Source organism: Danio rerio, chromosome 23 (assembly GCF_052040795.2).
Source record: "Danio rerio strain M-AB ecotype USA chromosome 23, GRCz13ab, whole genome shotgun sequence".
NCBI lineage: Eukaryota > Metazoa > Chordata > Actinopteri > Cypriniformes > Danionidae > Danio > Danio rerio.
Genome location: NC_141043.1, coordinates 13,925,095 through 13,952,404, shown reverse-complemented (window position 1 = coordinate 13,952,404; position 27,310 = coordinate 13,925,095).

The window sequence follows — 27,310 nt, the reverse complement described above, 5'->3', positions numbered from 1 at the left end:
ATGTTAAAGCAAGTTTCAAGTGAAAATCTATGTCTATGACTGAGTTTGCATTACTGCTTATTTTGACCTCTGCTGGCTCTGAAAAGCTCATTTTCAACGTTCAATTCAGAATGTGATAAAACCAGATCCAGCCACTAAAAAGCATTTTCTTTTTGTTTTAGACAACAATTCATGCACTGTTAAATATGTTTAAGAAAGTTGCAAGTGAAAATCTATGTCTATGACTGAGTTTGCATTACTGCTTATTTTGACCACTGCTGGCTCTGAAAAGCTCATTTTCAACGTTCAATTCAGAATGTGATAAAACCAGATCCAGCTACTAAAATACATCATTCTTTTTGTTTTAGACAATATTTCATGCATTGTTAAACATGTTAAAGCAAGTTGCAAGTGAAAATCTATGTCTATGACTGAGTTTGCATTACTGCTTATTTTGACCTCTGCTGGCTCTGAAAAGCTCATTTTCAACGTTCAATTCAGAATGTGATAAAACCAGATCCAGCTACTATAATGCATCAAACTTTTTGTTTTAGACAACATTTCATGCACTGTTAAACATGATAAAGCAAGTTGCAAGTGAAAATCTATGTCTCTGACTGAGTTTGCATTACTGCTTATTTTGACCTCTGCTGGCTCTGAAAAGCTCATTTTCAACGTTCAATTCAGAATGTGATAAAACCAGATCCAGCCACTATAAAGCATTTTCTTTTTGTTTTAGACAACATTTCATGCACTGTTAAACATGTTAAAGCAAGTTGCAAGTGGAAATCTATGTCTATGACTGAGTTTGCATTACTGCTTATTCTGACCTCTGCTGGCTCTGAAAAGCTCATTTTCATCGTTCAATTCAGAATGTGATAAAACCAGATCCAGCTACTAAAATGCATCATTCTTTTTGTTTTAGACAACATTTCATGCACAGTTAAACATGTTAAAGCAAGTTGCAAGTGAAAATCTATGTCTATGACTGAGTTTGCATTACTGCTTATTTTGACCTCTGCTGGCTCTGAAAAGCTCATTTTCAATGTTCAATTCAGAATGTGATAAAACCTGATCCAGCCACTAAAAAGCATTTTTTTTTTATTTAGACAACATTTCATGCACTGTCAAATATGTTTAAGAAAGTTGCAAGTGAAAATCTATGTCTATGACTGAGTTTGCATTACTGCTTATTTTGACCTCTGCTGGCTCTGAAAAGCTCATTTTCAACGTTCAATTCAGAATGTGATAAAACCAGATCCAGCCACTAAAAAGCAATTTCTTTTTGTTTTAGACAACATTTCATGCACTGTTAAACATGTTAAAGCAAGTTGCAAGTGAAAATCTATGTCTCTGACTGAGTTTGCATTACTGCTTATTTTGACCTCTGCTGGCTGAGAACAGCTCATTTTCAACGTTCAATTCAGAATGTGATAAAACCAGATCCAGCTACTAAAATGCATCAAACTTTTTGTTTTAGACAACATTTCATGCACTGTTAAACATGTTAAAGCAAGTTGCAAGTGAAAATCTATGTATATGACTGAGTTTGCATTACTGCTTATTTTGACCTCTGCTGGCTCTGAAAAGCTCATTTTCAACGTTCAATTCAGAATGTGATAAAACCAGATCCAGCTACTAAAATGCATCAAACTTTTTGTTTTAGACAACATTTCATGCACTGTTAAACATGTTAAAGCAAGTTGCAAGTGAAAATCTATGTCTATGACTGAGTTTGCATTACTGCTTATTTTGACCTCTGCTGGCTCTGAAAAGCTCATTTTCAACGTTCAATTCAGAATGTGATAAAACCAGATCTAGCCACTAAAAGGCATTTTCTTTTTGTTTTAGACAACAATTCATGCACTGTTAAATATGTTTAAGAAAGTTGCAAGTGAAAATCTATGTCTGACTGAGTTTGCATTACTGCTTATTTTGACCTCTGCTGGCTCTGAAAAGCTCATTTTCAACGTTCAATTCAGAATGTGATAAAACCAGATCCAGCTACTAAAATGCATCATTCTTTTTGTTTTAGACAATATTTCATGCATTGTTAAACATGTTAAAGCAAGTTGCAAGTGAAAATCTATGTCTATGACTGAGTTTGCATTACTGCTTATTTTGACCTCTGCTGGCTCTGAAAAGCTCATTTTCAACGTTCAATTCAGAATGTGATAAAACCAGATCCAGCTACTAAAATGCATCATTCTTTTTGTTTTAGACAACATTTCATGCATTGTTAAACATGTTAAAGCAAGTTGCAAGTGAAAATCTATGTCTCTGACTGAGTTTGCATTACTGCTTATTTTGACCTCTGCTGGCTGAGAACAGCTCATTTTCAACATTCAATTTAGAATGTGATAAAACCAGATCCACCTACTAAAATGCATCAAACTTTTTGTTTTAGACAACATTTCATGCACTGTTAAACATGTTAAAGCAAGTTGCAAGTGAAAATCTATGTATATGACTGAGTTTGCATTACTGCTTATTTTGACCTCTGCTGGCTCTGAAAAGCTCATTTTCAACGTTCAATTCAGAATGTGATAAAACCAGATCCAGCCACTAAAAGGCATTTTCTTTTTGTTTTAGACAACAATTCATGCACTGTTAAATATGTTTAAGAAAGTTGCAAGTGAAAATCTATGTCTATGACTGAGTTTGCATTACTGCTTATTTTGACCTCTGCTGGCTCTGAAAAGCTCATTTTCAACGTTCAATTCAGAATGTGATAAAACCAGATCCAGCTACTAAAATGCATCATTCTTTTTGTTTTAGACAATATTTCATGCATTGTTAAACATGTTAAAGCAAGTTGCAAGTGAAAATCTATGTCTATGACCGAGTTTGCATTACTACTTATTTTGACCTCTGCTGGCTCTGAAAAGCTCATTTTCAACGTTCAATTCAGAATGTGATAAAACCAGATCCAGCTACTAAAATGCATCAAACTTTTTTGTTTTAGACAACATTTCATGCACTGTTAAACATGTTAAAGCAAGTTGCAAGTGAAAATCTATGTCTATGACTGAGTTTGCATTACTGCTTATTTTGACCTCTGCTGGCTCTGAAAAGCTCATTTTCAACGTTCAATTCCGAATGTGATAAAACCAGATACAGCTACTAAAATGCATCATTCTTTTTGTTTTAGACAACATTTCATGCACTGTTAAACATGTTAAAGCAAGTTGCAAGTGGAAATCTATGTCTATGACTGAGTTTGCATAACTGCTTATTTTGACCTCTGCTGGCTCTGAAAAGCTCATTTTCAACGTTCAATTCAGAATGTGATAAAACCAGATCCAGCTACTAAAATGCATCATTCTTTTTGTTTTAGACAACATTTCATGCACTGTTAAACATGTTAAAGCAAGTTGCAAGTGAAAATCTATGTCTATGACTGAGTTTGCATTACTGCTTATTTTGACCTCTGCTGGCTCTGAAAAGCTCATTTTCAACGTTCAATTCAGAATGTGATAAAACCAGATCCAGCCACTAAAAAGCATTTTCTTTTTGTTTTAGACAACAATTCATGCACTGTTAAATATGTTTAAGAAAGTTGCAAGTGAAAATCTATGTCTATGACTGAGTTTGCATTACTGCTTATTTTGACCACTGCTGGCTCTGAAAAGCTCATTTTCAACGTTCAATTCAGAATGTGATAAAACCAGATCCAGCTACTAAAATGCATCATTCTTTTTGTTTTAGACAATATTTCATGCATTGTTAAACATGTTAAAGCAAGTTGCAAGTGAAAATCTATGTCTCTGACTGAGTTTGCATTACTGCTTATTTTGACCTCTGCTGGCTCTGAAAAGCTCATTTTCAACGTTCAATTCAGAATGTGATAAAACCAGATCCAGCTACTAAAATGCATCAAACTTTTTGTTTTAGACAACATTTCATGCACTGTTAAACATGTTAAAGCAAGTTGCAAGTGAAAATCTATGTCTATGACTGAGTTTGCATTACTGCTTATTTTGACCTTTGCTGGCTCTGAAAAGCTCATTTTCAACGTTCAATTCAGAATGTGATAAAACCAGATACAGCTACTAAAATGCATCATTCTTTTTGTTTTAGACAACATTTCATGCACTGTTAAACATGTTAAAGCAAGTTGCAAGTGGAAATCTATGTCTATGACTGAGTTTGCATAACTGCTTATTTTGACCTCTGCTGGCTCTGAAAAGCTCATTTTCAACGTTCATTTCAGAATGTGATAAAACCACATCCAGCCACTAAAAAGCATTTTCTTTTTGTTTTAGACAACAATTCATGCACTGTTAAATATGTTTAAGGAAGTTGCAAGTGAAAATCTATGTCTATGACTGAGTTTGCATTACTGCTTATTTTGACCACTGCTGGCTCTGAAAAGCTCATTTTCAACGTTCAATTCAGAATGTGATAAAACCAGATCCAGCTACTAAAATGCATCATTCTTTTTGTTTTAGACAATATTTCATGCATTGTTAAACATGTTAAAGCAAGTTGCAAGTGAAAATCTATGTCTCTGACTGAGTTTGCATTACTGCTTATTTTGACCTCTGCTGGCTGAAAACAGCTCATTTTCAACGTTCAATTCAGAATGTGATAAAACCAGATCCAGCCACAAAAATGCATCATTCTTTTTGTTTTAGACTACATTTCATGCACTGTTAAACATGTTAAAGCAAGTTGCAAGTGAAAATCTATGTCTATGACTGAGTTTGCATTACTGCTTATTTTGACTTTTGCTGGCTCTGAAAAGCTCATTTTCAACGTTCAATTCAGAATGTGATAAAACCAGATCCAGCCACTAAAAAGCATTTTTTTTTATTTTAGACAACATTTCATGCACTGTTAAATATGTTTAAGAAAGTTGCAAGTGAAAATCTATGTCTATGACTGAGTTTGCATTACTGCTTATTTTTACCTCTGCTGGCTCTGAAAAGCTCATTTTCAACGTTCAATTCAGAATGTGATAAAACCAGATCCAGCCACTAAAAAGCATTTTCTTTTTGTTATAGACAACATTTCATGCACTGTTAAACATGTTAAAGCAAGTTGCAAGTGAAAATCTATGTCTATGACTGAGTTTGCATTACTGCTTATTTTGACCTCTGCTGGCTCTGAAAAGCTCATTTTCAACGTTCAATTCAGAATGTGATAAAACCAGATCCAGCCACTAAAAAGCATTTTCTTTTTGTTTTAGACAACATTTCATGCACTGTTAAACATGTTAAAGCAAGTTGCAAGTGAAAATCTATGTCTCTGACTGAGTTTGCATTACTGCTTATTTTGACCTCTGCTGGCTCTGAAAAGCTCATTTTCAACGTTCAAATCAGAATGTGATAAAACCAGATCCAGCTACTAAAACGCATCATTCTTTTTGTTTTAGACAACATTTCATGCACTGTTAAACATATTAAAGCAAGTTGCAAGTGAAAATCTATGTCTCTGACTGAGTTTGCATTACTGCTTATTTTGACCTCTGCTGGCTCTGAAAAGCTCATTTTCAACGTTCAATTCAGAATGTGATAAAACCAGATCCAGCTACTAAAATGCATCAAACTTTTTGTTTTAGACAACATTTCATGCACTGTTAAACATGTTAAAGCAAGTTGCAAGTGAAAATCTATGTATATGACTGAGTTTGCATTACTGCTTATTTTGACCTCTGCTGGCTCTGAAAAGCTAATTTTCAACGTTCAATTCAGAATGTGATAAAACCAGATCCAGCCACTAAAAAGCATTTTCTTTTTGTTTTAGACAACATTTCATGCACTGTTAAACATGTTAAAGCAAGTTGCAAGTGAAAATCTATGTCTATGACTGAGTTTGCATTACTGCTTATTTTGACCTCTGCTGGCTCTGAAAAGCTCATTTTCAACGTTCAATTCCGAATGTGATAAAACCAGATACAGCTACTAAAATGCATCATTCTTTTTGTTTTAGACAACATTTCATGCACTGTTAAACATGTTAAAGCAAGTTGCAAGTGGAAATCTATGTCTATGACTGAGTTTGCATAACTGCTTATTTTGACCTCTGCTGGCTCTGAAAAGCTCATTTTCAACGTTCAATTCAGAATGTGATAAAACCAGATCCAGCTACTAAAATGCATCATTCTTTTTGTTTTAGACAACATTTCATGCACTGTTAAACATGTTAAAGCAAGTTGCAAGTGAAAATCTATGTCTATGACTGAGTTTGCATTACTGCTTATTTTGACCTCTGCTGGCTCTGAAAAGCTCATTTTCAACGTTCAATTCAGAATGTGATAAAACCAGATCCAGCCACTAAAAAGCATTTTCTTTTTGTTTTAGACAACAATTCATGCACTGTTAAATATGTTTAAGAAAGTTGCAAGTGAAAATCTATGTCTATGACTGAGTTTGCATTACTGCTTATTTTGACCACTGCTGGCTCTGAAAAGCTCATTTTCAACGTTCAATTCTGAATGTGATAAAACCAGATCCAGCTACTAAAATGCATCATTCTTTTTGTTTTAGACAACAATTCATGCACTGTTAAATATGTTTAAGAAAGTTGCAAGTGAAAATCTATGTCTGACTGAGTTTGCATTACTGCTTATTTTGACCTCTGCTGGCTCTGAAAAGCTCATTTTCAACGTTCAATTCAGAATGTGATAAAACCAGATCCAGCCACTAAAAAAGCATTTTCTTTTTGTTTTAGACAACATTTCATGCACTGTTAAACATGTTAAAGCAAGTTGCAAGTGAAAATCTATGTCTATGACTGAGTTTGCATTACTGCTTATTTTGACCTCTGCTGGCTCTGAAAAGCTCATTTTCAACGTTCAATTCAGAATGTGATAAAACCAGATCCAGCTACTAAAATGCATCATTCTTTTTGTTTTAGACAACATTTCATGCACTGTTAAACATGTTAAAGCAAGTTGCAAGTGAAAATCTATGTCTATGACTGAGTTTGCATTACTGCTTATTTTGACCTCTGCTGGCTCTGAAAAGCTCATTTTCAACGTTCAATTCAGAATGTGATAAAACCAGATCCAGCCACTAAAAAGCATTTTCTTTTTGTTTTAGACAACAATTCATGCACTGTTAAATATGTTTAAGAAAGTTGCAAGTGAAAATCTATGTCTATGACTGAGTTTGCATTACTGCTTATTTTGACCACTGCTGGCTCTGAAAAGCTCATTTTCAACGTTCAATTCAGAATGTGATAAAACCAGATCCAGCTACTAAAATGCATCATTCTTTTTGTTTTAGACAATATTTCATGCATTGTTAAACATGTTAAAGCAAGTTGCAAGTGAAAATCTATGTCTATGACTGAGTTTACATTACTGCTTATTTTGACCTCTGCTGGCTCTGAAAAGCTCATTTTCAACGTTCAATTCAGAATGTGATAAAACCAGATCCAGCTACTAAAATGCATCATTCTTTTTGTTTTAGACAACATTTCATGCACTGTTAAACATGTTAAAGCAAGTTGCAAGTGAAAATCTATGTCTATGACTGAGTTTGCATTACTGCTTATTTTGACCTCTGCTGGCTCTGAAAAGCTCATTTTCAACGTTCAATTCAGAATGTGATAAAACCAGATCCAGCCACTAAAAGGCATTTTCTTTTGTTTTAGACAACAATTCATGCACTGTTAAATATGTTTAAGAAAGTTGCAAGTGAAAATCTATGTCTGACTGAGTTTGCATTACTGCTTATTTTGACCTCTGCTGGCTCTGAAAAGCTCATTTTCAACGTTCAATTCAGAATGTGATAAAACCAGATCCAGCCACTAAAAAAGCATTTTCTTTTTGTTTTAGACAACATTTCATGCACTGTTAAACATGTTAAAGCAAGTTGCAAGTGAAAATCTATGTCTATGACTGAGTTTGCATTACTGCTTATTTTGACCTCTGCTGGCTCTGAAAAGCTCATTTTCAACGTTCAATTCAGAATGTGATAAAACCAGATACAGCTACTAAAATGCATCATTCTTTTTGTTTTAGACAACATTTCATGCACTGTTAAACATGTTAAAGCAAGTTGCAAGTGGAAATCTATGTCTATGACTGAGTTTGCATAACTGCTTATTTTGACCTCTGCTGGCTCTGAAAAGCTCATTTTCAACGTTCAATTCAGAATGTGATAAAACCAGATCCAGCTACTAAAATGCATCATTCTTTTTGTTTTAGACAACATTTCATGCACTGTTAAACATGTTAAAGCAAGTTGCAAGTGAAAATCTATGTCTATGACTGAGTTTGCATTACTGCTTATTTTGACCTCTGCTGGCTCTGAAAAGCTCATTTTCAACGTTCAATTCAGAATGTGATAAAACCAGATCCAGCCACTAAAAAGCATTTTCTTTTTGTTTTAGACAACAATTCATGCACTGTTAAATATGTTTAAGAAAGTTGCAAGTGAAAATCTATGTCTATGACTGAGTTTGCATTACTGCTTATTTTGACCACTGCTGGCTCTGAAAAGCTCATTTTCAACGTTCAATTCAGAATGTGATAAAACCAGATCCAGCTACTAAAATGCATCATTCTTTTTGTTTTAGACAATATTTCATGCATTGTTAAACATGTTAAAGCAAGTTGCAAGTGAAAATCTATGTCTATGACTGAGTTTGCATTACTGCTTATTTTGACCTCTGCTGGCTCTGAAAAGCTCATTTTCAACGTTCAATTCAGAATGTGATAAAACCAGATACAGCTACTAAAATGCATCATTCTTTTTGTTTTAGACAACATTTCATGCACTGTTAAACATGTTAAAGCAAGTTGCAAGTGGAAATCTATGTCTATGACTGAGTTTGCATAACTGCTTATTTTGACCTCTGCTGGCTCTGAAAAGCTCATTTTCAACGTTCAATTCAGAATGTGATAAAACCAGATCCAGCTACTAAAATGCATCAAACTTTTTGTTTTAGACAACATTTCATGCACTGTTAAACATGTTAAAGCAAGTTGCAAGTGAAAATCTATGTCTATGACTGAGTTTGCATTACTGCTTATTTTGACCTCTGCTGGCTCTGAAAAGCTCATTTTCAACGTTCAATTCAGAATGTGATAAAACCAGATACAGCTACTAAAATGCATCATTCTTTTTGTTTTAGACAACATTTCATGCACTGTTAAACATGTTAAAGCAAGTTGCAAGTGGAAATCTATGTCTATGACTGAGTTTGCATTACTGCTTATTTTGACCTCTGCTGGCTCTGAAAAGCTCATTTTCAACGTTCAATTCAGAATGTGATAAAACCATATCCAGCCACTAAAAGGCATTTTCTTTTTGTTTTAGACAACAATTCATGCACTGTTAAATATGTTTAAGAAAGTTGCAAGTGAAAATCTATGTCTATGACTGAGTTTGCATTACTGCTTATTTTGACCACTGCTGGCTCTGAAAAGCTCATTTTCAACGTTCAATTCAGAATGTGATAAAACCAGATCCAGCTACTAAAATGCATCATTCTTTTTGTTTTAGACAATATTTCATGCATTGTTAAACATGTTAAAGCAAGTTGCAAGTGAAAATCTATGTCTATGACTGAGTTTGCATTACTGCTTATTTTGACCTCTGCTGGCTCTGAAAAGCTCATTTTCAACGTTCAATTCAGAATGTGATAAAACCAGATCCAGCTACTAAAATGCATCAAACTTTTTGTTATAGACAACATTTCATGCACTGTTAAACATGTTAAAGCAAATTGCAAGTGAAAATCTATGTCTATGACTGAGTTTGCATTACTGCTTATTTTGACCTCTGCTGGCTCTGAAAAGCTCATTTTCAACGTTCAATTCAGAATGTGATAAAACCAGATACAGCTACTAAAATGCATCATTCTTTTTGTTTTAGACAACATTTCATGCACTGTTAAACATGTTAAAGCAAGTTGCAAGTGGAAATCTATGTCTATGACTGAGTTTGCATAACTGCTTATTTTGACCTCTGCTGGCTCTGAAAAGCTCATTTTCAACGTTCAATTCAGAATGTGATAAAACCAGATCCAGCTACTAAAATGCATCAAACTTTTTGTTTTAGACAACATTTCATGCACTGTTAAACATGTTAAAGCAAGTTGCAAGTGAAAATCTATGTCTATGACTGAGTTTGCATTACTGCTTATTTTGACCTCTGCTGGCTCTGAAAAGCTCATTTTCAACGTTCAATTCAGAATGTGATAAAACCAGATCCAGCTACTAAAATGCATCATTCTTTTTGTTTTAGACAACATTTCATGCACTGTTAAACATGTTAAAGCAAGTTGCAAGTGAAAATCTATGTCTATGACTGAGTTTGCATTACTGCTTATTTTGACCTCTGCTGGCTCTGAAAAGCTCATTTTCAACGTTCAATTCAGAATGTGATAAAACCAGATCCAGCCACTAAAAAGCATTTTCTTTTTGTTTTAGACAACAATTCATGCACTGTTAAATATGTTTAAGAAAGTTGCAAGTGAAAATCTATGTCTATGACTGAGTTTGCATTACTGCTTATTTTGACCACTGCTGGCTCTGAAAAGCTCATTTTCAACGTTCAATTCAGAATGTGATAAAACCAGATCCAGCTACTAAAATGCATCATTCTTTTTGTTTTAGACAATATTTCATGCATTGTTAAACATGTTAAAGCAAGTTGCAAGTGAAAATCTATGTCTATGACTGAGTTTGCATTACTGCTTATTTTGACCTCTGCTGGCTCTGAAAAGCTCATTTTCAACGTTCAATTCAGAATGTGATAAAACCAGATCCAGCTACTAAAATGCATCATTCTTTTTGTTTTAGACAACATTTCATGCACTGTTAAACATGTTAAAGCAAGTTGCAAGTGAAAATCTATGTCTATGACTGAGTTTGCATTACTGCTTATTTTGACCTCTGCTGGCTCTGAAAAGCTCATTTTCAACGTTCAATTCAGAATGTGATAAAACCAGATCCAGCCACTAAAAGGCATTTTCTTTTTGTTTTAGACAACAATTCATGCACTGTTAAATATGTTTAAGAAAGTTGCAAGTGAAAATCTATGTCTGACTGAGTTTGCATTACTGCTTATTTTGACCTCTGCTGGCTCTGAAAAGCTCATTTTCAACGTTCAATTCAGAATGTGATAAAACCAGATCCAGCTACTAAAATGCATCATTCTTTTTGTTTTAGACAATATTTCATGCATTGTTAAACATGTTAAAGCAAGTTGCAAGTGAAAATCTATGTCTATGACTGAGGTTGCATTACTGCTTATTTTGACCTCTGCTGGCTCTGAAAAGCTCATTTTCAACGTTCAATTCAGAATGTGATAAAACCAGATCCAGCTACTAAAATGCATCAAACTTTTTGTTTTAGACAACATTTCATGCACTGTTAAACATGTTAAAGCATGTTGCAAGTGAAAATCTGTGTATATGACTGAGTTTGCATTACTGCTTATTTTGACCTCTGCTGGCTCTGAAAAGCTCATTTTCAACGTTCAATTCAGAATGTGATAAAACCAGATCCAGCTACTAAAATGCATCATTCTTTTTGTTTTAGACAATATTTCATGCATTGTTAAACATGTTAAAGCAAGTTGCAAGTGAAAATCTATGTCTATGACTGAGTTTGCATTACTGCTTATTTTGACCTCTGCTGGCTCTGAAAAGCTCATTTTCAACGTTCAATTCAGAATGTGATAAAACCAGATCCAGCTACTAAAATGCATCATTCTTTTTGTTTTAGACAACATTTCATGCACTGTTAAACATGTTAAAGCAAGTTGCAAGTGGAAATCTATGTCTATGACTGAGTTTGCATAACTGCTTATTTTGACCTCTGCTGGCTCTGAAAAGCTCATTTTCAACGTTCAATTCAGAATGTGATAAAACCAGATCCAGCTACTAAAATGCATCAAACTTTTTGTTTTAGACAACATTTCATGCACTGTTAAACATGTTAAAGCAAGTTGCAAGTGAAAATCTATGTCTATGACTGAGTTTGCATTACTGCTTATTTTGACCTCTGCTGGCTCTGAAAAGCTCATTTTCAACGTTCAATTCAGAATGTGATAAAACCAGATACAGCTACTAAAATGCATCATTCTTTTTGTTTTAGACAACATTTCATGCACTGTTAAACATGTTAAAGCAAGTTGCAAGTGGAAATCTATGTCTATGACTGAGTTTGCATTACTGCTTATTTTGACCTCTGCTGGCTCTGAAAAGCTCATTTTCAACGTTCAATTCAGAATGTGATAAAACCAGATCCAGCCACTAAAAGGCATTTTCTTTTTGTTTTAGACAACAATTCATGCACTGTTAAATATGTTTAAGAAAGTTGCAAGTGAAAATCTATGTCTAACTGAGTTTGCATTACTGCTTATTTTGACCTCTGCTGGCTCTGAAAAGCTCATTTTCAACGTTCAATTCAGAATGTGATAAAACCAGATCCAGCTACTAAAATGCATCATTCTTTTTGTTTTAGACAATAGTTCATGCATTTTTAAACATGTTAAAGCAAGTTGCAAGTGAAAATCTATGTCTATGACTGAGGTTGCATTACTGCTTATTTTGACCTCTGCTGGCTCTGAAAAGCTCATTTTCAACGTTCAATTCAGAATGTGATAAAACCAGATCCAGCTACTAAAATGCATCAAACTTTTTGTTTTAGACAACATTTCATGCACTGTTAAATATGTTTAAGAAAGTTGCAAGTGAAAATCTATGTCTAACTGAGTTTGCATTACTGCTTATTTTGACCTCTGCTGGCTCTGAAAAGCTCATTTTCAACGTTCAATTCAGAATGTGATAAAACCAGATCCAGCTACTAAAATGCATCATTCTTTTTGTTTTAGACAATAGTTCATGCATTTTTAAACATGTTAAAGCAAGTTGCAAGTGAAAATCTATGTCTATGACTGAGGTTGCATTACTGCTTATTTTGACCTCTGCTGGCTCTGAAAAGCTCATTTTCAACGTTCAATTCAGAATGTGATAAAACCAGATCCAGCTACTAAAATGCATCAAACTTTTTGTTTTAGACAACATTTCATGCACTGTTAAACATGTTAAAGCAAGTTGCAAGTGAAAATCTATGTATATGACTGAGTTTGCATTACTGCTTATTTTGACCTCTGCTGGCTCTGAAAAGCTCATTTTCAACGTTCAATTCAGAATGTGATAAAACCAGCTCCAGCTACTAAAATGCATCAAACTTTTTGTTTTAGACAACATTTCATGCACTGTTAAACATGTTAAAGCAAGTTGCAAGTGAAAATCTATGTCTATGACTGAGTTTGCATTACTGCTTATTTTGACCTCTGTTGGCTCTGAAAAGCTCATTTTCAACGTTCAATTCCGAATGTGATAAAACCAGATACAGCTACTAAAATGCATCATTCTTTTTGTTTTAGACAATATTTCATGCATTGTTAAACATGTTAAAGCAAGTTGCAAGTGAAAATCTATGTCTATGACTGAGTTTGCATTACTGCTTATTTTGACCTCTGCTGGCTCTGAAAAGCTCATTTTCAACGTTCAATTCAGAATGTGATAAAACCAGATCCAGCTACTAAAATGCATCATTCTTTTTGTTTTAGACTACATTTCATGCACTGTTAAACATGTTAAAGCAAGTTGCAAGTGAAAATCTATGTCTATGACTGAGTTTGCATTACTGCTTATTTTGACCTCTGCTGGCTCTGAAAAGCTCATTTTCAGAATGTGATAAAACCAGATCCAGCCACTAAAAAGCAATTTCTTTTTGTTTTAGACAACATTTCATGCATTGTTAAACATGTTAAAGCAAGTTGCAAGTGAAAATCTATGTCTCTGACTGAGTTTGCATTACTGCTTATTTTGACCTCTGCTGGCTGAGAACAGCTCATTTTCAACATTCAATTCAGAATGTGATAAAACCAGATCCACCTACTAAAATGCATCAAACTTTTTGTTTTAGACAACATTTTATGCACTGTTAAACATGTTAAAGCAAGTTGCAAGTGAAAATCTATGTATATGACTGAGTTTGCATTACTGCTTATTTTGACCTCTGCTGGCTCTGAAAAGCTCATTTTCAACGTTCAATTCAGAATGTGATAAAACCAGATCCAGCTACTAAAATGCATCAAACTTTTTGTTTTAGACAACATTTCATGCACTGTTAAACATGTTAAAGCAAGTTGCAAGTGAAAATCTATGTCTATGACTGAGTTTGCATTACTGCTTATTTTGACCTCTGCTGGCTCTGAAAAGCTCATTTTCAACGTTCAATTCAGAATGTGATAAAACCAGATACAGCTACTAAAATGCATCATTCTTTTTGTTTTAGACAACATTTCATGCACTGTTAAACATGTTAAAGCAAGTTGCAAGTGGAAATCTATGTCTATGACTGAGTTTGCATTACTGCTTATTTTGACCTCTGCTGGCTCTGAAAAGCTCATTTTCAACGTTCAATTCAGAATGTGATAAAACCAGATCCAGCTACTAAAATGCATCATTCTTTTTGTTTTAGACAACATTTCATGCACTGTTAAACATGTTAAAGCAAGTTGCAAGTGAAAATCTGTCTATGACTGAGTTTGCATTACTGCTTATTTTGACCTCTGCTGGCTCTGAAAAGCTCATTTTCAACGTTCAATTCAGAATGTGATAAAACCAGATCCAGCCACTAAAAAGCATTTTCTTTTTGTTTTAGACAACAATTCATGCACTGTTAAATATGTTTAAGAAAGTTGCAAGTGAAAATCTATGTCTATGACTGAGTTTGCATTACTGCTTATTTTGACCACTGCTGGCTCTGAAAAGCTCATTTTCAACGTTCAATTCAGAATGTGATAAAACCAGATCCAGCTACTAAAATGCATCATTCTTTTTGTTTTAGACAATATTTCATGCATTGTTAAACATGTTAAAGCAAGTTGCAAGTGAAAATCTATGTCTATGACTGAGTTTGCATTACTGCTTATTTTGACCTCTGCTGGCTCTGAAAAGCTCATTTTCAACGTTCAATTCAGAATGTGATAAAACCAGATCCAGCTACTAAAATGCATCAAACTTTTTGTTTTAGACAACATTTCATGCACTGTTAAACATGTTAAAGCAAATTGCAAGTGAAAATCTATGTCTATGACTGAGTTTGCATTACTGCTTATTTTGACCTCTGCTGGCTCTGAAAAGCTCATTTTCAACGTTCAATTCAGAATGTGATAAAACCAGATACAGCTACTAAAATGCATCATTCTTTTTGTTTTAGACAACATTTCATGCACTGTTAAACATGTTAAAGCAAGTTGCAAGTGGAAATCTATGTCTATGACTGAGTTTGCATTACTGCTTATTTTGACCTCTGCTGGCTCTGAAATGCTCATTTTCAACGTTCAATTCAGAATGTGATAAAACCAGATCCAGCTACTAAAATGCATCAAACTTTTTGTTTTAGACAACATTTCATGCACTGTTAAACATGTTAAAGCAAGTTGCAAGTGAAAATCTATGTCTATGACTGAGTTTGCATTACTGCTTATTTTGACCTCTGCTGGCTCTGAAAAGCTCATTTTCAACGTTCAATTCAGAATGTGATAAAACCAGATCCAGCTACTAAAATGCATCATTCTTTTTGTTTTAGACAACATTTCATGCACTGTTAAACATGTTAAAGCAAGTTGCAAGTGAAAATCTATGTCTATGACTGAGTTTGCATTACTGCTTATTTTGACCTCTGCTGGCTCTGAAAAGCTCATTTTCAACGTTCAATTCAGAATGTGATAAAACCAGATCCAGCCACTAAAAAGCATTTTCTTTTTGTTTTAGACAACAATTCATGCACTGTTAAATATGTTTAAGAAAGTTGCAAGTGAAAATCTATGTCTATGACTGAGTTTGCATTACTGCTTATTTTGACCACTGCTGGCTCTGAAAAGCTCATTTTCAACGTTCAATTCAGAATGTGATAAAACCAGATCCAGCTACTAAAATGCATCATTCTTTTTGTTTTAGACAATATTTCATGCATTGTTAAACATGTTAAAGCAAGTTGCAAGTGAAAATCTATGTCTATGACTGAGTTTGCATTACTGCTTATTTTGACCTCCGCTGGCTCTGAAAAGCTCATTTTCAACGTTCAATTCAGAATGTGATAAAACCAGATCCAGCTACTAAAATGCATCATTCTTTTTGTTTTAGACAACATTTCATGCACTGTTAAACATGTTAAAGCAAGTTGCAAGTGAAAATCTATGTCTATGACTGAGTTTGCATTACTGTTTATTTTGACCTCTGCTGGCTCTGAAAAGCTCATTTTCAACGTTCAATTCAGAATGTGATAAAACCAGATCCAGCCACTAAAAGGCTTTTTTTTTTGTTTTAGACAACAATTCATGCACTGTTAAATATGTTTAAGCAAGTTGCAAGTGAAAATCTATGTCTGACTGAGTTTGCATTACTGCTTATTTTGACCTCTGCTGGCTCTGAAAAGCTCATTTTCAATGTTCAATTCAGAATGTGATAAAACCAGATCCAGCTACTAAAATGCATCATTCTTTTTGTTTTAGACAATATTTCATGCATTGTTAAACATGTTAAAGCAAGTTGCAAGTGAAAATCTATGTCTATGACTGAGGTTGCATTACTGCTTATTTTGACCTCTGCTGGCTCTGAAAAGCTCATTTTCAACGTTCAATTCAGAATGTGATAAAACCAGATCCAGCTACTAAAATGCATCAAACTTTTTGTTTTAGACAACATTTCATGCACTGTTAAACATGTTAAAGCAAGTTGCAAGTGAAAATCTATGTATATGACTGAGTTTGCATTACTGCTTATTTTGACCTCTGCTGGCTCTGAAAAGCTCATTTTCAACGTTCAATTCAGAATGTGATAAAACCAGCTCCAGCTAATAAAATGCATCAAACTTTTTGTTTTAGACAACATTTCATGCACTGTTAAACATGTTAAAGCAAGTTGCAAGTGAAAATCTATGTCTATGACTGAGTTTGCATTACTGCTTATTTTGACCTCTGCTGGCTCTGAAAAGCTCATTTTCAACGTTCAATTCAGAATGTGATAAAACCAGATACAGCTACTAAAATGCATCATTCTTTTTGTTTTAGACAACATTTCATGCACTGTTAAACATGTTAAAGCAAGTTGCAAGTGGAAATCTATGTCTATGACTGAGTTTGCATTACTGCTTATTTTGACCTCTGCTGGCTCTGAAAAGCTCATTTTCAACGTTCAATTCAGAATGTGATAAAACCAGATCCAGCTACTAAAATGCATCATTCTTTTTGTTTTAGACAACATTTCATGCACTGTTAAACATGTTAAAGCAAGTTGCAAGTGAAAATCTGTCTATGACTGAGTTTGCATTACTGCTTATTTTGACCTCTGCTGGCTCTGAAAAGCTCATTTTCAACGTTCAATTCAGAATGTGATAAAACCAGATCCAGCCACTAAAAAGCATTTTCTTTTTGTTTTAGACAACAATTCATGCACTGTTAAATATGTTTAAGAAAGTTGCAAGTGAAAATCTATGTCTATGACTGAGTTTGCATTACTGCTTATTTTGACCACTGCTGGCTCTGAAAAGCTCATTTTCAACGTTCAATTCAGAATGTGATAAAACCAGATCCAGCTACTAAAATGCATCATTCTTTTTGTTTTAGACAATATTTCATGCATTGTTAAACATGTTAAAGCAAGTTGCAAGTGAAAATCTATGTCTATGACTGAGTTTGCATTACTGCTTATTTTGACCTCTGCTGGCTCTGAAAAGCTCATTTTCAACGTTCAATTCAGAATGTGATAAAACCAGATCCAGCTACTAAAATGCATCAAACTTTTTGTTTTAGACAACATTTCATGCACTGTTAAACATGTTAAAGCAAATTGCAAGTGAAAATCTATGTCTATGACTGAGTTTGCATTACTGCTTATTTTGACCTCTGCTGGCTCTGAAAAGCTCATTTTCAACGTTCAATTCAGAATGTGATAAAACCAGATACAGCTACTAAAATGCATCATTCTTTTTGTTTTAGACAACATTTCATGCACTGTTAAACATGTTAAAGCAAGTTGCAAGTGGAAATCTATGTCTATGACTGAGTTTGCATTACTGCTTATTTTGACCTCTGCTGGCTCTGAAATGCTCATTTTCAACGTTCAATTCAGAATGTGATAAAACCAGATCCAGCTACTAAAATGCATCAAACTTTTTGTTTTAGACAACATTTCATGCACTGTTAAACATGTTAAAGCAAGTTGCAAGTGAAAATCTATGTCTATGACTGAGTTTGCATTACTGCTTATTTTGACCTCTGCTGGCTCTGAAAAGCTCATTTTCAACGTTCAATTCAGAATGTGATAAAACCAGATCCAGCTACTAAAATGCATCATTCTTTTTGTTTTAGACAACATTTCATGCACTGTTAAACATGTTAAAGCAAGTTGCAAGTGAAAATCTATGTCTATGACTGAGTTTGCATTACTGCTTATTTTGACCTCTGCTGGCTCTGAAAAGCTCATTTTCAACGTTCAATTCAGAATGTGATAAAACCAGATCCAGCCACTAAAAAGCATTTTCTTTTTGTTTTAGACAACAATTCATGCACTGTTAAATATGTTTAAGAAAGTTGCAAGTGAAAATCTATGTCTATGACTGAGTTTGCATTACTGCTTATTTTGACCACTGCTGGCTCTGAAAAGCTCATTTTCAACGTTCAATTCAGAATGTGATAAAACCAGATCCAGCTACTAAAATGCATCATTCTTTTTGTTTTAGACAATATTTCATGCATTGTTAAACATGTTAAAGCAAGTTGCAAGTGAAAATCTATGTCTATGACTGAGTTTGCATTACTGCTTATTTTGACCTCTGCTGGCTCTGAAAAGCTCATTTTCAACGTTCAATTCAGAATGTGATAAAACCAGATCCAGCTACTAAAATGCATCATTCTTTTTGTTTTAGACAACATTTCATGCACTGTTAAACATGTTAAAGCAAGTTGCAAGTGAAAATCTATGTCTATGACTGAGTTTGCATTACTGCTTATTTTGACCTCTGCTGGCTCTGAAAAGCTCATTTTCAACGTTCAATTCAGAATGTGATAAAACCAGATCCAGCCACTAAAAGGCATTTTTTTTTTGTTTTAGACAACAATTCATGCACTGTTAAATATGTTTAAGAAAGTTGCAAGTGAAAATCTATGTCTGACTGAGTTTGCATTACTGCTTATTTTGACCTCTGCTGGCTCTGAAAAGCTCATTTTCAATGTTCAATTCAGAATGTGATAAAACCAGATCCAGCTACTAAAATGCATCATTCTTTTTGTTTTAGACAGTATTTCATGCATTGTTAAACATGTTAAAGCAAGTTGCAAGTGAAAATCTATGTCTATGACTGAGGTTGCATTACTGCTTATTTTGACCTCTGCTGGCTCTGAAAAGCTCATTTTCAACGTTCAATTCAGAATGTGATAAAACCAGATCCAGCTACTAAAATGCATCAAACTTTTTGTTTTAGACAACATTTCATGCACTGTTAAACATGTTAAAGCAAGTTGCAAGTGAAAATCTATGTATATGACTGAGTTTGCATTACTGCTTATTTTGACCTCTGCTGGCTCTGAAAAGCTCATTTTCAACGTTCAATTCAGAATGTGATAAAACCAGCTCCAGCTACTAAAATGCATCAAACTTTTTGTTTTAGACAACATTTCATGCACTGTTAAACATGTTAAAGCAAGTTGCAAGTGAAAATCTATGTCTATGACTGAGTTTGCATTACTGCTTATTTTGACCTCTGTTGGCTCTGAAAAGCTCATTTTCAACGTTCAATTCCGAATGTGATAAAACCAGATACAGCTAATCATTTTCAACGTTCAATTCAGAATGTGATAAAACCAGATCCAGCTACTAAAATGCATCATTCTTTTTGTTTTAGACTACATTTCATGCACTGTTAAACATGTTAAAGCAAGTTGCAAGTGAAAATCTATGTCTATGACTGAGTTTGCATTACTGCTTATTTTGACCTCTGCTGGCTCTGAAAAGCTCATTTTCAGAATGTGATAAAACCAGATATAGCCACTAAAAAGCAATTTCTTTTTGTTTTAGACAACATTTCATGCATTGTTAAACATGTTAAAGCAAGTTGCAAGTGAAAATCTATGTCTCTGACTGAGTTTGCATTACTGCTTATTTTGACCTCTGCTGGCTGAGAACAGCTCATTTTCAACATTCAATTCAGAATGTGATAAAACCAGATCCACCTACTAAAATGCATCAAACTTTTTGTTTTAGACAACATTTCATGCACTGTTAAACATGTTAAAGCAAGTTGCAAGTGAAAATCTATGTATATGACTGAGTTTGCATTACTGCTTATTTTGACCTCTGTTGGCTCTGAAAAGCTCATTTTCAACGTTCAATTCCGAATGTGATAAAACCAGATACAGCTAATCATTTTCAACGTTCAATTCAGAATGTGATAAAACCAGATCCAGCTACTAAAATGCATCATTCTTTTTGTTTTAGACAATATTTCATGCATTGTTAAACATGTTAAAGCAAGTTGCAAGTGAAAATCTATGTCTATGACTGAGTTTGCATTACTGCTTATTTTGACCTCTGCTGGCTCTGAAAAGCTCATTTTCAACGTTCAATTCAGAATGTGATAAAACCAGATCCAGCTACTAAAATGCATCATTCTTTTTGTTTTAGACAACATTTCATGCACTGTTAAACATGTTAAAGCAAGTTGCAAGTGAAAATCTATGTCTATGACTGAGTTTGCATTACTGCTTATTTTGACCTCTGCTGGCTCTGAAAAGCTCATTTTCAACGTTCAATTCAGAATGTGATAAAACCAGATCCAGCCACTAAAAGGCATTTTTTTTTTGTTTTAGACAACAATTCATGCACTGTTAAATATGTTTAAGAAAGTTGCAAGTGAAAATCTATGTCTGACTGAGTTTGCATTACTGCTTATTTTGACCTCTGCTGGCTCTGAAAAGCTCATTTTCAATGTTCAATTCAGAATGTGATAAAACCAGATCCAGCTACTAAAATGCATCATTCTTTTTGTTTTAGACAGTATTTCATGCATTGTTAAACATGTTAAAGCAAGTTGCAAGTGAAAATCTATGTCTATGACTGAGGTTGCATTACTGCTTATTTTGACCTCTGCTGGCTCTGAAAAGCTCATTTTCAACGTTCAATTCAGAATGTGATAAAACCAGATCCAGCTACTAAAATGCATCAAACTTTTTGTTTTAGACAACATTTCATGCACTGTTAAACATGTTAAAGCAAGTTGCAAGTGAAAATCTATGTATATGACTGAGTTTGCATTACTGCTTATTTTGACCTCTGCTGGCTCTGAAAAGCTCATTTTCAACGTTCAATTCAGAATGTGATAAAACCAGCTCCAGCTACTAAAATGCATCAAACTTTTTGTTTTAGACAACATTTCATGCACTGTTAAACATGTTAAAGCAAGTTGCAAGTGAAAATCTATGTCTATGACTGAGTTTGCATTACTGCTTATTTTGACCTCTGTTGGCTCTGAAAAGCTCATTTTCAACGTTCAATTCCGAATGTGATAAAACCAGATACAGCTAATCATTTTCAACGTTCAATTCAGAATGTGATAAAACCAGATCCAGCTACTAAAATGCATCATTCTTTTTGTTTTAGACTACATTTCATGCACTGTTAAACATGTTAAAGCAAGTTGCAAGTGAAAATCTATGTCTATGACTGAGTTTGCATTACTGCTTATTTTGACCTCTGCTGGCTCTGAAAAGCTCATTTTCAGAATGTGATAAAACCAGATATAGCCACTAAAAAGCAATTTCTTTTTGTTTTAGACAACATTTCATGCATTGTTAAACATGTTAAAGCAAGTTGCAAGTGAAAATCTATGTCTCTGACTGAGTTTGCATTACTGCTTATTTTGACCTCTGCTGGCTGAGAACAGCTCATTTTCAACATTCAATTCAGAATGTGATAAAACCAGATCCACCTACTAAAATGCATCAAACTTTTTGTTTTAGACAACATTTCATGCACTGTTAAACATGTTAAAGCAAGTTGCAAGTGAAAATCTATGTATATGACTGAGTTTGCATTACTGCTTATTTTGACCTCTGCTGGCTCTGAAAAGCTCATTTTCAACGTTCAATTCAGAATGTGATAAAACCAGATCCAGCCACTAAAAGGCATTTTCTTTTTGTTTTAGACAACAATTCATGCACTGTTAAATATGTTTAAGAAAGTTGCAAGTGAAAATCTATGTCTATGACTGAGTTTGCATTACTGCTTATTTTGACCTCTGCTGGCTCTGAAAAGCTCATTTTCAACGTTCAATTCAGAATGTGATAAAACCAGATACAGCTACTAAAATGCATCATTCTTTTTGTTTTAGACAACATTTCATGCACTGTTAAACATGTTAAAGCAAGTTGCAAGTGAAAATCTATGTCTATGACTGAGTTTGCATTACTGCTTATTTTGACCTCTGCTGGCTCTGAAAAGCTCATTTTCAACGTTCAATTCAGAATGTGATAAAACCAGATCCAGCTACTAAAATGCATCATTCTTTTTGTTTTAGACAACATTTCATGCACTGTTAAACATGTTAAAGCAAGTTGCAAGTGAAAATCTATGTCTATGACTGAGTTTGCATTACTGCTTATTTTGACCTCTGCTGGCTCTGAAAAGCTCATTTTCAACGTTCAATTCAGAATGTGATAAAACCAGATCCAGCCACTAAAAAGCATTTTCTTTTTGTTTTAGACAACAATTCATGCACTGTTAAATATGTTTAAGAAAGTTGCAAGTGAAAATCTATGTCTATGACTGAGTTTGCATTACTGCTTATTTTGACCACTGCTGGCTCTGAAAAGCTCATTTTCAACGTTCAATTCAGAATGTGATAAAACCAGATCCAGCTACTAAAATGCATCATTCTTTTTGTTTTAGACAATATTTCATGCATTGTTAAACATGTTAAAGCAAGTTGCAAGTGAAAATCTATGTCTATGACTGAGTTTGCATTACTGCTTATTTTGACCTCTGCTGGCTCTGAAAAGCTCATTTTCAACGTTCAATTCAGAATGTGATAAAACCAGATCCAGCTACTAAAATGCATCATTCTTTTTGTTTTAGACAACATTTCATGCACTGTTAAACATGTTAAAGCAAGTTGCAAGTGAAAATCTATGTCTATGACTGAGTTTGCATTACTGCTTATTTTGACCTCTGCTGGCTCTGAAAAGCTCATTTTCAACGTTCAATTCAGAATGTGATAAAACCAGATCCAGCCACTAAAAGGCATTTTCTTTTTGTTTTAGACAACAATTCATGCACTGTTAAATATGTTTAAGAAAGTTGCAAGTGAAAATCTATGTCTGACTGAGTTTGCATTACTGCTTATTTACCTCTGCTGGCTCTGAAAAGCTCATTTTCAACGTTCAATTCAGAATGTGATAAAACCAGATCCAGCTACTAAAATGCATCATTCTTTTTGTTTTAGACAATATTTCATGCATTGTTAAACATGTTAAAGCAAGTTGCAAGTGAAAATCTATGTCTATGACTGAGGTTGCATTACTGCTTATTTTGACCTCTGCTGGCTCTGAAAAGCTCATTTTCAACGTTCAATTCAGAATGTGATAAAACCAGATCCAGCTACTAAAATGCATCAAACTTTTTGTTTTAGACAACATTTCATGCACTGTTAAACATGTTAAAGCAAGTTGCAAGTGAAAATCTATGTATATGACTGAGTTTGCATTACTGCTTATTTTGACCTCTGCTGGCTCTGAAAAGCTCATTTTCAACGTTCAATTCAGAATGTGATAAAACCAGATACAGCTACTAAAATGCATCAAACTTTTTGTTTTAGAAAACATTTCATGCACTGTTAAACATGTTAAAGCAAGTTGCAAGTGAAAATCTATGTCTATGACTGAGTTTGCATTACTGCTTATTTTGACCTCTGCTGGCTCTGAAAAGCTCATTTTCAACGTTCAATTCAGAATGTGATAAAACCAGATCCAGCTACTAAAATGCATCATTCTTTTTGTTTTAGACTACATTTCATGCACTGTTAAACATGTTAAAGCAAGTTGCAAGTGAAAATCTATGTCTATGACTGAGTTTGCATTACTGCTTATTTTGACCTCTGCTGGCTCTGAAAAGCTCATTTTCAGAATGTGATAAAACCAGATCCAGCCACTAAAAAGCAATTTCTTTTTGTTTTAGACAACATTTCATGCATTGTTAAACATGTTAAAGCAAGTTGCAAGTGAAAATCTATGTCTCTGACTGAGTTTGCATTACTGCTTATTTTGACCTCTGCTGGCTGAGAACAGCTCATTTTCAACATTCAATTCAGAATGTGATAAAACCAGATCCACCTACTAAAATGCATCAAACTTTTTGTTTTAGACAACATTTCATGCACTGTTAAACATGTTAAAGCAAGTTGCAAGTGAAAATCTATGTATATGACTGAGTTTGCATTACTGCTTATTTTGACCTCTGCTGGCTCTGAAAAGCTCATTTTCAACGTTCAATTCAGAATGTGATAAAACCAGATCCAGCCACTAAAAGGCATTTTCTTTTTGTTTTAGACAACAATTCATGCACTGTTAAATATGTTTAAGAAAGTTGCAAGTGAAAATCTATGTCTATGACTGAGTTTGCATTACTGCTTATTTTGACCTCTGCTGGCTCTGAAAAGCTCATTTTCAACGTTCAATTCAGAATGTGATAAAACCAGATCCAGCTACTAAAATGCATCATTCTTTTTGTTTTAGACAATATTTCATGCATTGTTAAACATGTTAAAGCAAGTTGCAAGTGAAAATCTATGTCTATGACTGAGTTTGCATTACTGCTTATTTTGACCTCTGCTGGCTCTGAAAAGCTCATTTTCAACGTTCAATTCAGAATGTGATAAAACCAGATCCAGCTACTAAAATGCATCATTCTTTTTGTTTTAGACTACATTTCATGCACTGTTAAACATGTTAAAGCAAGTTGCAAGTGAAAATCTATGTCTATGACTGAGTTTGCATTACTGCTTATTTTGACCTCTGCTGGCTCTGAAAAGCTCATTTTCAGAATGTGATAAAACAAGATCCAGCCACTAAAAAGCAATTTCTTTTTGTTTTAGACAACATTTCATGCACTGTTAAACATGTTAAAGCAAGTTGCAAGTGAAAATCTATGTCTCTGACTGAGTTTGCATTACTGCTTATTTTGACCTCTGCTGGCTGAGAACAGCTCATTTTCAACATTCAATTCAGAATGTGATAAAACCAGATCCACCTACTAAAATGCATCAAACTTTTTGTTTTAGACAACATTTCATGCACTGTTAAACATGTTAAAGCAAGTTGCAAGTGAAAATCTATGTATATGACTGAGTTTGCATTACTGCTTATTTTGACCTCTGCTGGCTCTGAAAAGCTCATTTTCAACGTTCAATTCAGAATGTGATAAAACCAGATCCAGCCACTAAAAGGCATTTTCTTTTTGTTTTAGACAACAATTCATGCACTGTTAAATATGTTTAAGAAAGTTGCAAGTGAAAATCTATGTCTATGACTGAGTTTGCATTACTGCTTATTTTGACCTCTGCTGGCTCTGAAAAGCTCATTTTCAACGTTCAATTCAGAATGTGATAAAACCAGATCCAGCTACTAAAATGCACCATTCTTTTTGTTTTAGACAATATTTCATGCATTGTTAAACATGTTAAAGCAAGTTGCAAGTGAAAATCTATGTCTATGACTGAGTTTGCATTACTGCTTATTTTGACCTCTGCTGGCTCTGAAAAGCTCATTTTCAACGTTCAATTCAGAATGTGATAAAACCAGATCCAGCTACTAAAATGCATCAAACTTTTTATTTTAGACAACATTTCATGCACTGTTAAACATGTTAAAGCAAGTTGCAAGTGAAAATCTATGTATATGACTGAGTTTGCATTACTGCTTATTTTGACCTCTGCTGGCTCTGAAAAGCTCATTTTCAACGTTCAATTCAGAATGTGATAAAACCAGATCCAGCTACTAAAATGCATCAAACTTTTTGTTTTAGACAACATTTCATGCACTGTTAAACATGTTAAAGCAAGTTGCAAGTGAAAATCCATGTCTATGACTGAGTTTGCATTACTGCTTATTTTGACCTCTGCTGGCTCTGAAAAGCTCATTTTCAACGTTCAATTCCGAATGTGATAAAACCAGATACAGCTACTAAAATGCATCATTCTTTTTGTTTTAGACAACATTTCATGCACTGTTAAACATGTTAAAGCAAGTTGCAAGTGGAAATCTATGTCTATGACTGAGTTTGCATAACTGCTTATTTTGACCTCTGCTGGCTCTGAAAAGCTCATTTTCAACGTTCAATTCAGAATGTGATAAAACCAGATCCAGCTACTAAAATGCATCATTCTTTTTGTTTTAGACAACATTTCATGCACTGTTAAACATGTTAAAGCAAGTTGCAAGTGAAAATCTATGTCTATGACTGAGTTTGCATTACTGCTTATTTTGACCTCTGCTGGCTCTGAAAAGCTCATTTTCAACGTTCAATTCAGAATGTGATAAAACCAGATCCAGCCACTAAAAAGCATTTTCTTTTTGTTTTAGACAACAATTCATGCACTGTTAAATATGTTTAAGAAAGTTGCAAGTGAAAATCTATGTCTATGACTGAGTTTGCATTACTGCTTATTTTGACCTCTGCTGGCTCTGAAAAGCTCATTTTCAACGTTCAATTCAGAATGTGATAAAACCAGATACAGCTACTAAAATGCATCATTCTTTTTGTTTTAGACAACATTTCATGCACTGTTAAACATGTTAAAGCAAGTTGCAAGTGGAAATCTATGTCTATGACTGAGTTTGCATTACTGCTTATTTTGACCTCTGCTGGCTCTGAAAAGCTCATTTTCAACGTTCAATTCAGAATGTGATAAAACCAGATCCAGCTACTAAAATGCATCATTCTTTTTGTTTTAGACAACATTTCATGCACTGTTAAACATGTTAAAGCAAGTTGCAAGTGAAAATCTGTCTATGACTGAGTTTGCATTACTGCTTATTTTGACCTCTGCTGGCTCTGAAAAGCTCATTTTCAACGTTCAATTCAGAATGTGATAAAACCAGATCCAGCCACTAAAAAGCATTTTCTTTTTGTTTTAGACAACAATTCATGCACTGTTAAATATGTTTAAGAAAGTTGCAAGTGAAAATCTATGTCTATGACTGAGTTTGCATTACTGCTTATTTTGACCTCTGCTGGCTCTGAAAAGCTCATTTTCAACGTTCAATTCAGAATGTGATAAAACCAGATCCAGCTACTAAAA